The sequence below is a fragment of the Talpa occidentalis genome, unplaced genomic scaffold (genome assembly GCF_014898055.3).
Source record: "Talpa occidentalis isolate TD23 unplaced genomic scaffold, MPIMG_talOcc4v2.1 talOcc4.8, whole genome shotgun sequence".
Classification (NCBI taxonomy): Eukaryota; Metazoa; Chordata; class Mammalia; order Eulipotyphla; family Talpidae; genus Talpa; species Talpa occidentalis.
The window spans coordinates 78,278,440-78,293,450 of NW_023605194.1; the positions used below are offsets into that span (position 1 = coordinate 78,278,440).

At 37.6% G+C, this 15,011-nt stretch overlaps 1 pseudogene; it reads left to right on the forward strand.

Annotated features, from left to right (window-relative positions):
• The first annotated feature begins 1,099 nt into the window (after nt 1-1,099).
• LOC119234712 (small ubiquitin-related modifier 1-like) lies at nt 1,100-13,339 on the forward strand (annotated as a pseudogene).
• Nucleotides 13,340-15,011: the final 1,672 nt, after the last annotated feature.

The following is a 15,011-nucleotide window of genomic DNA, read 5'->3' on the forward strand; positions in this document are numbered from 1 at the left end:
ACATAGACACATATCTAGTCATTTTTATTAAGATAAAATTGTACCATACATACTTTGAAGCTTATTTTGAACCAAATGTTGTATTTTGGAACTCTTTCCATGTCAGGATGTTCAAATATAACTTATCCTTTTAATGGGCATATAACATTCTATTCTATGACTGTCATCATTCATGTGTTAATGTGCACCTTTTTCTTTACCATAATGATTTCCTTGTGCATTATTAACAAATTTTTATAGCTTCTTTTTAGTTTTGAAATGTTCTTATTGAGGTAATACTGGTATATAACACCATGTAGGGTTCAGAGCTATAGGTTTACACCTCATCAGATGTGATGTATGTCACCATGGCACACCCACCACCAAGGCACCCATTATCGCCCACCACAGTTCATTGGGCCTCTGTCCACTCTGTTCCCTACCCACCTCTTCTGGTAGCCTCAGCTCTGTAGTCAGATTTCTAGGATTTGTTTTGGTTAAGCTTTGTGTGTTCCTTTGTTTTGTTTCGCTATATTCTACAATAACTGACATCTTCTGGTATTTGTTTTTCTCCTTGTGATTTGTTTCCCTTGGCACATAGCAGGGCTTGAGATCTGGCTCATCAGAGGCCACTGAAACAGTCAAGTGAATGAAACCCAAATGAAGTAATGAAATTTCCTCTCCATTCCCATTCCATCTACAGGCTATTCTAAGATACTGCATGTCTGGATCGGGTCCATAATCTGACCCATTGGGCCCTGCAGTGGACTGCAGTGGGCGACAATATTCCTTGATGCAGGACCAGCTGGATATAATTCTTATCCTTCATTCAGCTAATGCTGTCTTAAGGGCAGCAGGTATTGGATGTATCAAGAGGAATAGCAGGTTCTCTCAATGCTTAGGAGGAAGATCCAGCAGGATAGAGAGGAAATGGTTGAGATGTTGAGCACCACTGTAAATTTTTCTGACTTTAATGTCATAGGGAAAAAGAATAATTTGGAAAAGTCCTTCAGAAATCAGTAATCCATGCTCTGGACTTTTGAGATAATTATTCCTACATTTATATGTTCAAAGACTTTGAAAGCACGTGAGTGTACAACTTTTCTCAGTGGCACCGAGTATGCCCGTTGGTAAGGAGCATGGCTGAGGACCAGGCACTGACATCAGCCATTTATTTGCTGTAAAAACTTTGGCAAGTAGCTTATCCATTCTGGGCTTTAGTTCATCCATTAAAAATAATTTATTTTTAATAGTGAAGAAAGTCATTCTTCCCTCATTTTTTAATGAAGGTATTAAGTCCACCTATGTCTAGGGTTATTGTGAAGAGCGAATGAAGTAAAGTATGTAAAACCTTTGGTACTTACATGAACACCTGGCAAAATAGGGGTACATTAGCCAAAAATATTAACAGAAAGAGGATAGAGTGGAGGAGAATAGAAAAGTGTCCCAATAATTCAGTTGTGAGTTGGTCAGGTCATTTTCCATATTTCGTGGTTAGTTTTGCCACATTACAGTATATTTTTTTACATCCAATTTGAACTCATGGTTAAGATATGTAATGCTAGGCAGGTGCAGAATATGTAATGTGCACACATGAAATACTTGTTGAGTCTATAATTAAGGTCTGGACCAACCTGATCAGAGTGGATTAAAAAAATGGGTAAGAGAGACCCTGTGAGGAGAGAATTAATTATACTTGAATGATTGAAGCTGACATGGGAGAGACAGAGCGACTAGTATAGTGAATTTCAGGGTCTGAGAAAATGAGTATGATTAACAGAAGAAACGAACTTAGCAGAGAAAGAGCTTTGCTGAGAAAACGGTGAGTTTGGTTTATTGCAGTTATTTCACATTTTGCCACTTCTTTATTCAACAAAAATTGTTGGTACTTTGCCTGAATTTTGTTTATATTTTAAAATATTGTGTGCCTTTCCTGTTATGCATTTTTTTTTCAGTTTCTGTCCCCTCTTTTTTGTTCTTTCTTTAGTGAGTATATTAAAATAGTTTTTCAACAGATGATTAAAAAACTGTTTTTAATGGAAGTGAAATAGCATTCTAGCATACTACTTTTCAGCGTGCATCCTCACCAGTCAGCCTGTGTGTATGCTGTGTTAATTTTACCACTAGAACCCCATTCTATTCTTCACTGTACAGTTGGCCTCTTTTATCCAATATAATCACCCTCCTTTCAAATCATTTTTTCCTTTTTTTAGCAGCCTTTTGTCTTGCTTGACTGTTCGAGGAATAGCTTGCTCTTATGATTTTTTTCATGTTTCTTCACTCTTTTTAGTTTTAATATCATGTTTTTAACACCTGTTCTCCATTAGGTCAAGAATTATTTCTAACTATTTCTTTTCAGTTTCTTTCCTTCCCTTGCTTCTCTGTCATGTCTTTAATGCTCATTCATATTTTCTCTCTCTCTCTTTCTCTCTCTCTCTCTCTCTCTCTCTTTCCTCTGTCTGTCTCTCTCCCCTCTTTCTTTCTTAGTAACCCATAAGATCAAGGTTTCTCTAGCTCACAGTGCAACCATCTTAGGAAGAGTGGAGTTATGAGCAATAAATTTTAAGGGAGTGTTTGTAATTTAGAAATTGCAATTTGTGTGTGGGGGTTAGGAGGTTGAATTTAGTTTTTCTTGGATCTTAAACCAAAGAATGATTCCTCTCGAGTACCTCGTTAGTGTGCAGACTTTTGCTTCTGATTATTTAGGCTATTGTGTTTGTGGTGAAATGAAAGAGGTATGAGTCTGACTGTAACACCAGCATATCAGATTTAGATAAAATCAGGAAGATTTGATGAGTTGTACTTCACAGAGGAATTTCTAGTAGGAAGGCCTTTTGTTTCCAGGTATGCATTAACATGGGGCAGTGTAAACCCAGTGTACAGAGAGATAGCTAAGTGTATGTTAGGATCAGAACATTCAAGTGGCTTCATTCTGAGACTTGATTGTAGAAGCCCTTCTTCTTCCCATTCACTGCTTTTCCATGGTCTACTCAGCACAAATAGAATAGGAACTTGAGTTATTTTCAATTGGTGATGGTTGAGTCAGGAGCAGTAACGAGGTTTATTTGTTAAGAACATACTTATGGATAATACACTTTAAGTATGTAAACAAGACCAAAGGTTAGGAGACTTTTAAGTTGTTCAGCAGAATAAAACAATTTGAGGCATTTCAATGATTCTACTAAGAACTTCTAATACACTGTATGTGGATAACTGATATGATAATTGTAATTAATTTTTTTTCTTTAAACTAATTTTCTAAAGGTCTCTATCAGGTAATCTTTTTTTCTGGATTAGTTTATGTTACTTATACTTGAAAATAAAGAAACTGTACTTTAAGGATGTTTATAATTCTATCACAGTATTGGAATAAAAACAAACACACAGATAAGTGTAATAAAATTGAGTGTTCAGAAGTAAAACCACACATACATTGACAACTAGTTTATGACTAAGGAGCCAAGGGCATACTATGGAGAAAGGAAAGTCTCTTCAACACAAGGTGTGGGTAAGTCTGGACAGCTAAATGCAAGAGAATGAAAACAGACCAGGTCTCACACCATACACAAAATTAATTCAAAATGGATCAAAGACTTGAAAGTAAGACCTGAAACCATAAACTACAAAGAAGAAAACATAGATGACACTGGTCCTATGTATTGGGTGACTCTGCTACAATAAGGGAAACAAAAGTAAAAGCAAATAAAATTACATTAAATTAGAAAGTTTCTATATAACAAAAGAAACATGTATTACAATGAAAAACATCTACTGAGTGGGGAAAGATACTTGCACATTATATGTTCAATAAGGAGTTAACAACCAAAATATATAAAGAACTCATAAAACTCAGTAACAAAAACCCAAACATCTCAATTGAAAAATGCACAGAGGATCTGAATAGACGCTTCTCCGAAAAAGACATATAGATGGCCGGTAGGCATACGAAAAGATCATCATCTGTTATTATTAGAGAAATGCAAATGAAAACAACAATGAGATAATCATCTCACACGTGTGGGAATGGTTATTATTCAAAAGAAAAGAAACAAGTGTTGGAGAGGATGTGGAGAAAAGGAAAACCTTTACACTGTTGATGGGAATGTAAGTCGGTGCAGCAATTATGAAAAACAGTATGGAGAGTCTTCAAAAAATTAAAAATAGAAATTCCATGCAATCCAGTTATCTCTCTTCTGGGTATTTACTAAATAATACAAACACACTAAATCAAAGAGGTATACAAACACCCCTATTTTATTGCATCATTTTTTGCAATTTTCAAGAATTGGAAACAACTTAAGTACCAAACAACAGATGAATGGATAAAGATAATGTGGTATAATGGAACACTACTCAGCTATATAAAATAAATGAAATTTTTTCATTTACAAAAACATGTTATTATGCTTAGTGGAATAAGTTAGGAAAGAGATAATCATCATATGATTTCACTCATCTATGGTACAGAGAGGAAAAAAGACAAATGAATGAACTAAAATAATAAAAAACAAACTTTTAGACTATAAGACCAATTGGTGGTTACCATAAGGAAAGAGGCAAAAGGGGACATTGTGTGGTGAAGGATGGAATTGGATTTTTAGTGGTCAATTTAATGTAGTACATATACAAAGGTTGATTTTTAGTAATGCATGTGATGTTACTTCAATAAAAAATGAAAACAATGTTTATGATTCTGATGCTTCACAAATTTCCATTGTTTTTTATTCCTAATAAGTGATGTTTTATGGTTTATTTCCACCTTGTTTCAAGAAACTTCTAAAAGAAATATTTATATAGGAAGTGTGTATGTATGTTACACATGTAAATGTATATTTATACAGCATGTATATACATATATATTTAAATTAAGATGGGTATTCCCCAGTTTCTCTCTGCTAAGACTCTCTCCTTGTTTTTTAAGGTTTGAAAATATAGTTAAGATTTGTTAAAACACAGATGATTATTTTTAGTAAAAGCTGGATTATTTTTCCACTTTTTCACTGCCTCCAGTTACAGTTTTATATCCAACTCTTTGCTGTGTGGTGTTGTGGTTCCTTCTGGAATGGGCAGAACACACATATTTTCTTATCTCATTGACTTACTTTGGTCAATGAACTCTTGTTTTTTTATTGAGACACCACAAATTTCCCCACTATGAAGTGTACAAATGACTTTTTTTTTACATATTTATAGTTGTGCAATTGTTACCATTATCTAATTCCAGAACCCCAAATGGAACCACATTACCATTAACAGTTTCTTCCTACATCCCTTCCCCAAACTCCAAGCAGTCACTGATTTTCCTGTCTTTATGCATTTGCCTATTCTGGACATTTCATATAAATGGAACTATGTGGTCTTTTGTGTCTGGCTTCTTTCACTGAGTACAACAAGTGCTTCTCCATGTTTCCAAGACTTGTCCATGTTGTTGCCAAACAATATTCTGCTGTATATATATACCACATTCTGTTCATCCATTTGTTAGTCGTGGATGTTGGGTTCTTCCACTGTTTGGTTGATATGGATGCTGTCATGAATACTCAGGTACAGGTTATTATATGAGTGTGTGTTTTCAATTCTTTTGTATACATATCTAGGAAAAGAATTGAGCCATATTGTACCTTTATGTTTAACATTTTGAGGAATTGCCAGTATTTCTTGTGGAAAATCAAACATATTTTCCATAGTAGATGTACCATTTTACATTCTCATCAGCAATGTGTGAGGGTTCCAGTTCCTCCACTTGCTTGGCAACACTTGTTATCATTTGTCATTTGGATTGTATCATCCTGGTGGGGGTGAGGTTGTATTTTACTGTGACTTTGATTTTTACTTCCCTAATGATTAATGATGTCAAGCACCATTTTATGTGCTAACTGATGAATCTTCATGGCAGTGATGTGAGCAGAGGCTTTAAATCTTCTCTTTGATTTGGCTTCTTATGTTTCTGCCAACTTCTGTGAGAACATCTCCTTGGAAGTTACTGATCCAGAGAAGGTGGATCAGACGTGAGCCCAGCCGTCTGCAGCCAAAACCTGCGAAGCCCCACCCTATATGACTGTGAGGCTTGTCTAACTTTGGGCAATAGAAAAAGATGTTCTTAAATGCCTTTGAGATTTGGAGCTTGCAACACAGCATTGGTGAAGCAATAGCTGACAAAAATGTGTATAACATTTATATGGTTTAAAAAATGACTAAGGGACATTTCTTAACCTCTACTCAGATAAAGAAAAAAAAAATAATGTCAATAGCTCAGGAGTCTCCACGTGTCCTGCTCCAATCACATTGCCATTTCAGGATCCCTACGCAATCTCAGAAAATATGAAGTAGTTACATTTTGCCTTTGTGTAAATTGAATCATAATTTATATGTTCTTGTCCAACTTACAACTTTAATGTTATATTTCTGAGATTGGTCCATACCTATGTGTACAGCTGTAGTTCATTTACTTTTAAATGAACTGTATAAATTGTATAAATTAACTACAATGTATTTAGTATGTGTGTGCATTAGCTTATCAACATTTGGAGTTTTCAATTTTATTTTTATTTATTTATTTTTAAAATATCATTGGCTTTTTTTAAAAAAGATTTATTTATTTATTTATTTATTTATTTATTTATTTATTTATTTATTTATGCAATCACTGGGTACAGTCAGAAGAGCGGGAGGGTGAGAGAATTCACCAGAGCCAGAGTGGGGAGCAGAGCAGGCAGAAGGACCGAAGTACACTGCTGAGGGGAGCAGCGGGCAGCAGGAGAGGTCTGCACGCCATGTGGGACCCTCCTCCAGTGGCCAGGGAGCAGCCAGGGATCGAACTGGCGCTGCAGAGGCTGAGGGCAGCTTCGCAACCTAGCGCTCAACCGCTGCGCCACCTGGGAGGCCCTGGAGTTTTCAATTGTAGACTTACTGACAATGCTCCAGTGAACATCCTTGTTCGTATAGAATGGAATATAGTGGAGGGGTTTCTTTAGTGTATAACCCTGTGACTGAAACTTCAAGGTCAAGGGCCGTATACACTTTCAATGCCAACTATTTCCCAAAGTGGTTATACTAAATTGCCCCTCCACCAGCAGTATCCATGGCCTCCCATGCTTGCCAACACTGGCATTAAGTATTTAAATGTAAGTCGCTCTGTCAGGTGCATTATAGAATCTTATTGTGGTTGATTTTGTATTTCCCTTATTTTTGAAGATTGGCATCTAATGAGTATGTTTGTATTGTTTTTTGTCAAGAGTCTATGTACATACTTTCTTTCTTAGTGTAATTTCCACACTTCCAGTCTATCTTTATGGATTATTTAATATAATTTGGCTTAATTGTTTTGGCTCCTCTTGTTTAAACCTTTTTACAGCCCCCCCAATTATATATAAAGAAACTATATGCATTCATTTATTTTACAAATATTTATTGAGCATCTTGTGTGTGCCAGATGCTGTTTTGGGCACTGTGCACAGAGATGAACTTATTTATTCCTTCTAGTTCAAGAAACCACATTGGGTTTGAGAGACAGATTAAAAAAAAAGAAACAACTAAAAAGAAAAAATTCTAATTTCAGCTAAGTTCTACAAAGAAAACTAAGTCAGGGAAAGGGCTTAGTAAATGACAGGGCAGGGCACAGACATACAATCTGACTAGTGGAGGCGAGAGGTGATGTATAAATAGACCAGGCTGTAGTAAAGGGAGTGAGGCCTGCCAGGAGCTGGGTGAGCATGTTCCAAACAGGGGGATGAGGTCGCACAAATGCCTGGGGTGGGAACTTGGTGTCTCTGGGAATAATGGAAGGTCGTGTGTCTGGAGTAGAGTGTGTGAGGGAACTGGATGGGAGATAAGGTTATGTGGGTAGGAGGAACTAAATTGTATGGGGTCTGATAGTCCTACACATAATCTTCAATCGGTTGATAGATAGTCCTGATCTGATTTTTAAATATGCCAACAAAATCAAATAATATTAATTCTTATCTCTGACATCTCTTATTCCCTTTGCCTGTATGATGCCTCTTTACTTGCATTAGGTACATTAGACCACTTTCTCAGTTTAGAACAATGAGAATGCACAAAAATTTGTTAACAACTAGAAAAAAAGGACATTTTCCATGTATATGTGTGTTTGTAAATCAGGATGTTCAATATTAAAAAGAAAACATTATGACTTTTTATTAAAAAAGATTATGCATATAAGAACTGGGGTATAGGCTAGAGGTCTGGGGGTGTGTGTGAGAGGATTCCCCAGAGACAGAGTGGGGAGCAGAACAGGTGGATTGTCTGAAATACACTGCTGAGGGGAGCAGCATATAAGAACTGGGGTATAGGCTAGAGGTCTGGGGGTGTGTGTGAGAGGATTCCCCAGAGACAGAGTGGGGAGCAGAACAGGTGGATTGTCTGAAATACACTGCTGAGGGGAGCAGCATATAAGAACTGGGGTATAGGCTAGAGGTCTGGGGGTGTGTGTGAGAGGATTCCCCAGAGACAGAGTGGGGAGCAGAACAGGTGGATTGTCTGAAATACACTGCTGAGGGGAGCAGCGAGCGAGACAGGAGAGGTCTGCTGCACCATGTAGGTAGCTCCCTGGCCAGGGATCGAACTCGTGCTGCAGTAGCTGCGGACAGCTTCACAGTGCTGATGTTTAACCCCTTGCGCCACCAGGGAGGCCCCATTATGACTTTTTTAACTGAACATAACACTGGCAGTCTAGGTTATAACCATTTCCTTTATTTATATATTATAATGAAAAACCAGGTAACTTTGATTCACTGTCAGTTCCAGAATGACAGAGCTAGAGGGAGAATTTGAGACTATTTAATCCAGTTTCATCCTTTTGCAGATGAGGAGATAGAGACATCCCAGATTTACAAGCCACTTGCAGGCCTTTTAGTGAACCAGTGGCTGAGCTGGGAGATGAGCCAGTTTCCTTGAGTCCCTGGATTGTGTTCACTAGTTTTAATTGAGTCCACACCCCTCTTTTTCTTCTCTTTGTCCAATCAACAATCATTCTTAGCCCTCATTTTTCTCATGATGAGTAAGCTTATTTATAAGCTTATTTATAAATTAGCTGGAAAGCAAGAGAAAGAGACTAGACTAGGCTCACTTATTCATCTGCTATTTATTGAAGTTCCAGCACTTTGTCCTGTGTTGTACTAGAAAGTGAGACATGGCAGAGGATAACATGGATGTGAGCCCTGCCAATGATGAAAGGAAGGTCTAGGAGGTAGGTCAGATGGTACTTTGATGGTAATTTTGTTCCATTAATAAAATGTGGATTATTGGATGTCAACACATACTCTACCTGTAAGAGCTCCATGTGTTATAGATTATTAGATATTTGACATAGGATGTCCTGTACAGCACAATTCTGTCACATTTTACTACTGAGGATGCAATTTGTTAACTACAATCACAAGAAGGTGTTTGTCAATGGGTCCCTAGGAAAGAGCATAAATAGGGTTCCTTGTGAAGACCCAGATGGATTTCTTAGCTGACTGTAACGAATACCTGTAACCTCAGGGGAGTCATACTACAAGGCACAGGCAGGAGGCCTGGTGGCCTGGGAGCAGTGACTGATGCTGGCAGGTGGGAGATTTAACCAGTGATCTTAGAGGTTGCACAGCAGGTAGGAGGAAAGGCTCCTGTATTACGGATGAGTCTGACTGAAGTTGGGCAGGAAGGCGTGTAATGGTAGATCTGGAGTCAGATTTTCAGGACTAGGAGAACCAGTCACCTAGACTATTTAGGAAATGAATATGTCAAGATGTTGAAATGGGACTAAAATCAGAGAGGCATAACAAAGGGTTCTGTGGCAGGATTACTGAAACTGAATAATTGGGGAAGCCTTTGTCAAGAGAATCCCAAAAAAGCCATGTTGCTCAAAGTGGAATTCATAGCTCAGAGGGTGACCTTAGCAGAGCTCACTTCAAAATGCTGAGCTGTCAAATTTTATGCCCATATTTTTCTTGTGTAAGAACCAGATAATGAAAATTGGCCTATAAAAGATGTTTCAGATGTGCCAGGAGTGAGGATTAGGGACTGGGAAACTTGTGGAGGCAAAGAGATTGCCATTGGGGGTGAATGTGATTGATTATATCTAGGATGTGATGTGAACATTTTAGTGTGCATTGGAATCACCTGGAAGGATTATTAAAATAGATTTCTGTGTCCTATCCTAAGAGGTACTGATTTGGGAATCTAGCCTGAGGGCTGATGGTGAGATTTTCTAGCGAGTTTCCAAGGCACGTCAATCATGTTGTTCTGGGGATCATGTTTTGAAAACTCATGTGTTAGTATCAAAGGTGATTAAGGGAAGATACCAGAGGCTTTTAGGGCCTGCTGATAGTGATGCCAGCTTCTGGTGGATGTCTTCCAGGAAGAAGCAGGAGCCTCAGGGAACTGGTTTCATTTTGTATTCCTTTGAGTGCACAGCAAAAATTTAGACTGTTGGCAAATAAATTTCTTCCACTAATGTAGGTAAGATATATGTCAGTTTGCTTTAAAAAAATGTTATTCCTTAAAAAATTAAAGCGAGGTGAAGTATTTGCTGTGTAACCTGCCTAACTCAAACTTCTCTCCTCCACAAGGTTGTAACTGCTTCTACTTTCTTCATTGCTTTGTCCCTGGCATGCAAAGTATTTAACTGAGCAAATAAATGAATTTAATTTGCATATAGTTTAAATTCATATCTTATTAACTTTTCTAAAGTGCATTAAAATAAGAATACAAAGTAATGGAAAAAAGATGGGGAACCACAGGAAGGCATTGTGAGTTATTTATCAGCAAGTGGGGCAGAGATTGTACTAGTAAGTGAGATGGATGAGCAGAGAGGTAGAAATTAGATTTCTCTTCTCTCCCTTCATTCTCAGAAGTCACATAGTGAGTGGTGGGTGTGTTTATCCAGCTTTCTCCTGCACGGACTTGTTAAATTGTGACGGCTACTGCTTCTGCCTGATGCTTGCACATACCATTCCATCCTCTCACTTAGCTATCTTGACTCTTCTCCCCCCTTCCTTAGAACACTCTCCTGCAGAATAGAAGGCAGACAGCTGCTCCATGACACTCCTGCAGGTTGATCACAATTCATCAGCCCTCAGCTTCCACAGAAATAAAATGTATGTGCTATGTAAAAGCAAGTGTCCGAAACTATTATCTGCAAGGTTTAATGAGCTACTCTAGAAAATAAATGCAAAATCTCATTCTTTTTTTAAAAAGATTTATTTATTTATGCATACAAGAACGGGGGTACAGGCCAGAAGTGTAGGGGGTGAGAGGATTCACCAGAGACAGAGTGGGGAACAGAATAGGCAGATCTACTGAAACCCACTGCTGAGGGGAGCAGCGGGTGAGTCAGGAGAGGTCTGTTGTGCCATGTGGGTAGCTCCCTGCCCGGGGATCGAATTCATGCTGTGACTAGCTTCATAGTTTGCGTCCTAACCCCTTGCACCACCAGGGAGGCCCAAAATCTCATTCTTATCATCCAGTGTCCCATTTTCTTTTACCCCAAGTACCTCTTGTTTCCATTTCAAATTTCACTTTTAAACAAGCTCAGAATCATCTATAACAAATACTTTTCACTCCCCTAACTCTTTTTAAAGTCATGAAATCTTTTATTCAAACAAACCTCCTGTAAAAACTCTCTATACAATAAGAGTTGGGGTGTGCTGCTGGAATGGTTGGGGAGCCAGCACTTTGCAGATCCAGCAGTGCCACAATTGGTAGCAATTCTGTCCAGCACAGCACATGGCAATAAATTAGCTAAGACAGATTCAACACAGTTATTTCCTCAACAATTACATACTGGGTGCTTCAGAAAATGACTGCTTAGCTGTATGCTCATTTCAAAGAGTTTTAGGGAAAGGAAATAAAATGGAATCAAATGCTGAGAATAAGAGAAGCTATTTGTGCTTCATCTTTTGAAATACTCTATTTTTTCCTGAGGATTTTAATCTGACCACAGGCAGAAAGGTGATCATTAGAGTAAGATGGTATCTTCTTTTTTAAATGCTCCATTACACTGTACATGGTAATAATTGGTACTCACATGCTCACTATCCACAGAAATAAAGGAGATTGAATTGGGTCCTAGGCAGCATTAGCTTCTGTAAAATTCACATGCCAGGAGAAGCTTAGGCTGAGCTAGCAGGAACAAGAATACAGGGCCAGGAAACCCTGTTTTCTCATAAAATGGGGGTAGTAATCCTTGTTATGCCTTCTATGCAAGGAGGTGTTGGTACTTAGTCCAAAAATGTAAGGGCTAAAATCACTTTATGTACAGAAAAGTGTTTTATAAAGATTGAAAGAAACATGAGCCTTTATTATGTAAGCATTTGAAAAATATTTGTAGTTGAGGCATAAATCACTTTGCAAAAGTTCCACTGTGGGTCGAAGACTGTCTTAGGCTCGTGGGGGAATAGAATGTATAGATTGTTCATTCAAGAGGTGAATAATCTCATGAACACGTGAATATAAAGGACATTGGCAGTTGCTATTTGTTTGTTGAACATTTTCTTTGTGCCTGCTACCAAGACATGAGCTCACCATGATAACATTACTAAGTAAAAACAATTGCTGTCCTTATAAAGGAGGAAACTCAGAACTAGGGCTTTACAGTAACTTGCAACATGTCTTGTGGCTTGCAAAGTCAGATCCAGGACTCAAACATATGTCTGGCTGGCTGGCTCTGAAGTCTAAGACTTGTGTCCAGACTATCTCTTCTCTCTTCCCACTCTTTGTCTTCCTTCCCCTTGTCCATTCTCTTCCGTTACTTCTTCTGTACACATACATGCATGAATATGCACACACAGAGACATGTATGTTCTATATTTAAGCTCAGATTTTGTCACTATTAGGCTACTGAATTAGAATTTTCTGGCCCATTTATAGGAATCATTTAAAAACAGATAATTGGGTACTGTACAGACTCAACATTTCAAATAAAACATTTTGGCTCAGCCAGCCATGGTGTTGTGCTGTGGGGAAGGTAGATGGATTTGTAAACCCTGGAGCAAGGTTCTGCCTGCCTGAGGCCTCTGCTGTGCGGACACCCGGGGTGAAGCCATCATCACCTTGTCCAATCAGGAGGCAAAACCTTCATCTGAGGACTTGGGGGATAAGAAGGAAGGAGAATGCATTAAACTCAGGACAGGATAGCAGTGAGATTCACTTCAAAGTGAAGATGACAACACATCTGAAGAAACTCAAAGAATCGTATTGTCAAAGTCAGGGAGTTCCAATGAATTCACTTAGGTTTGTCTTTGAAGGTCAGCGAATTGCAGATAATCACACTCCAAAAGAACTGGGAATGGAGGAAGAAGATATGATTATAGTTTATCAGGAACAAACGGGGGTCATTCAAAGGTTTAGATTTTTTTAAATTTTTTTTCTTTTCCCTTAATCCTTTTTTATTTAAAAAAATAGTTCTTTTGTAATGTGGTGTTCAAACAATTTAAAACTGGCACCCCATCTCTTTAAAACAACCAGTAATTTGAATTTTAGTGCCCATTATTCATTATTGTTTGTTTTCATTGTGCTGATTTTTGGTGATCAAACCTCAGCCCCCTCCATATTGCCCTCTACTTTAAAAAAGTGACACATGTGTACAGAGACGCCACCTTTTCCAGGACTATTCATTTTCATGTTTGTGATAAATAAGATCGACCGATGCGAGTGTTCAAAATGACTTTCCAGTTAGCCCTGGCGTTCTAGCAGGTGATTGCTTCACTCCTGGACTATGACTTTCAGTAGGAGGTGGAAGTTTTGCAGAGAACTGAACTGTGGAAAAGTGACCTTTCCTGAACTTGAAGCTACTTTAAAAGTCTGAGGGTCCGGGACCAAGAGAAGAGAAATATCAGGTTGGAGATAACAGATGTGCCATGGCTTTACTGAAGAGAAAGCATTTTAAGATTAAAGAACAATCTTGTTAGAAGATCCCAGAAAAGTTTTCATTAGCAGTTAAAGTCATTCATGCAGCAAAACACTGCTCTTTTTGATTTTATTTGTACTCTTTGGCCTGAGATATGGGTTTTAAATGGACATTGTACCAGCTTCATTAAAATAAATAAAATATTTGTGGAAAAAAATAAAACATTTTGGCTCATATATTACTGACTCTTTTGTTATAAATTAGCTGACCATATTTGCAGTGGTTTATTCCTGGGCTCTTTATTCTGTCCTGCGCTATTGGTCTATATGTCTGGCTTTATGCCAAACACCATGCAGTTTTTATTACTATTGTTTTGTAATATAGCCCAAAATCAGAAATTGTGATGCTTTTAGACTGTCTTGGCTGTTTAGATTTTTTGTGGTCCCATACTAATTTTAAGATTGTTTTGTTTTCGGCCACTGGAATTTCAATAGAAATTGCATTGAATCTGTAGATTTATTTGTATACTGTGGACATGTTAACAATATCAGTTCTTCCAATTCATCAGCATGGACTATCACTCCATTTGTTTGTCTTCTGCACTTTTTTTTCATCATGTCTTGTAGTTTCCAGTGTACACATCTTTTACTTTTTTTGGTTGTTTATTCTGCAGTACAGTAAGCCCTCACTTAATGTCATTGATAGGTTCTTGGAAACTGTGACTTCAAGCAAAACAACAAGCAGGACCTCTAATGTTTATTTGCAGCAATAGCTGGGATTTAAAAAAAAAAGTTATAATAAAAATATTATTTGAGGACTTGCTGTATTTTATTCTTTTTGATTTCATTGTAGATGAGGTGGTTTTATTAATTTCTCTTTCTGATAGTTTATTGTTAGTATATAGAAATGTGACTCATTTTGTATATATTATTTCTCTAACTTTTCTAATTTATTAGTTCTAACATTTTGTGTGTGTGTGTGCATGCAGTGCTTAGGGTTTTCTAATATAACATCATATCATCTGAAAATAGGAGCATTTACTTTTTCCTTTCCAGTTTGGATTTTTTTTTATTTCTTTCTCTTGCCTAATTGCCTTGGCCAGGACTTCCAGTCCTATGTAGAATAAAGGGGCAAAATTGGGCATCCTTGTCTTGTGCTGATCATAGAGGAAAGGCTTTATTAT